Genomic DNA, 1,743 nt, shown 5'->3' with positions numbered 1-1,743 from the left:
GACATCATTTTAGTTCTTACAATCATGAACGAGAAACTGAACGGCGCGAAGCCTGTCAGAGTGTCACTACTGTGGCCGCACCAGTAGCTGTGCCCGAAAGTGTCATCTTGCGATTAAAAGACCGCTAAAGGTGGTAATGCTACGGGAAAGCATTCAGGTGGTCATAGACAGACCACTACACCCTAAGACGACCGACATGTAGCCCTAGGGACGAAAATGAATGGACCGTTCACTCCTAGACAGATAGCTGCATATCTTGCGACTGCTATTGGCACACGTGTCTGTACCAGGACTATTTCGCGTGATTAAATGAGAGTGGTTTGTATGTTCGGAAGCCCGTTAAATGCATCTAATTTATCAATGTCATCGTCGTAAAAGAGTTTGTCGGTGTAGGGAGCTCCTCTGTTTCTGATATCACCCGTGGTTGGCCCTGCCCTGGTCTTCGGGATACAGTTTTGGTCCCTATAACCTACCGCCTCATCCGAGAAACAACGGAACGACTCACGTTAAAAAATCGGACCACATGAGTTTGCGACTCTCCTGCTCCATTCTTCCTATGGCCCTCCACCGTAGAGAGCCTGGTAGGCGTGTTGTCTGTGCCATACTGCACCGTCTGCGGGTATGTACACAGCGATTGTGGATGTGGGACTACCCGGCAAACACTACTCTGTTTGGTAGGTGCCCTGACGTCATCAATGGTGTGGTTTTCTGTTGACCGAAATTGCACCTTCCGTGCAGAAAACTATCGTATGGACGTATGTTGACAGTTTGTATGATTATATCGTGAATTAAACACAGGACGGGGAAACAGCGGTTTGTTGCTTTAATTTTGGACACCAGTGTACGTATTTCAAAGTCATATCCAGTTCGGCCGTGCTTCTTTCCATCCCGCTGCCGACTGCCCACTGACCGCGTCTTGGAAAACAGCGGCGGCTGCGGACGGAATTTGGTCCCGTCACCATACACCTGAGCCACGTAACCGCTCTTTAAGCAGCACTCCATCTTCAGGCCACAAGTGGCCCATCGGGACCATCCGACCGCCGTGTCATCCTTAGTTGAGGATGCGGATAGGAGAGGCGAGTGGTTAGCACACCGCTCTCCCGGTCGTTACGATGGTTTACTTTGACCAGAGCCGCTACTATTCGGTCGAGTAGCTCCTTAATTGGCATCACGAGGCTGAGTGCACCTCGAAAAATGGCAACAGCGCATGGCGGCTGGATGGTCACCCATCCAAGTGCCGCCCACGCCCGACAGCGTTTAACTTCGGTGATCTCACGGGAACCGGTGTAGCCGCTGTGGCAAAGCCGTTGCCTAACCGCTCTTTAGAGAGTGGTTATACAAAAACGAGTATTAGATTAAATTCTTTAGTACGAAATGGCCTAAGAGCCAAAAAACGGTAGTAGTATTTCGAAGTAATAGTTAGTTAAAATTTTACAAAGAGTAGATATTCGAAATAGAGTAGCGCAAAGTAGTACAAAGGGAATCCAAGGAAGACATAACAGAGCTGCGTTTTGTTTTGAATGTAATATATAAACCAAAGAGCCGGCTGGAGTGGCCGTGCTGTTCTAGGCGCTACAGTCTGGAACCGCGAGACCGCTACGGTCGCAGGTTCGAATCCTGCCTCGGGCATGATGTGTGTGATGTCCTTAGGTTAGTTAGGTTTAAGTAGTTCTAAGGTCTAGGGAACTGATGACCTCAGAAGTTCAGTCCCATAGTGCTCAGAGCCATTTGAACCATTTGATA

General features: G+C 49.0%; 1 pseudogene; it reads right to left on the bottom strand.

Moving 5' to 3' along the window:
* Window positions 1-1,195: 1,195 nt before the first annotated feature.
* LOC124597185 lies at window positions 1,196-1,312 on the bottom strand (annotated as a pseudogene).
* Between the last annotated feature and the right edge of the window lie 431 nt (window positions 1,313-1,743).

The sequence above is a fragment of the Schistocerca americana genome, chromosome 2, assembly GCF_021461395.2.
Source record: "Schistocerca americana isolate TAMUIC-IGC-003095 chromosome 2, iqSchAmer2.1, whole genome shotgun sequence".
Classification (NCBI taxonomy): Eukaryota; Metazoa; Arthropoda; class Insecta; order Orthoptera; family Acrididae; genus Schistocerca; species Schistocerca americana.
The sequence above is the reverse complement of the archived record's forward strand: the minus strand, read 5'-3'. Positions and strand labels throughout refer to the sequence as shown.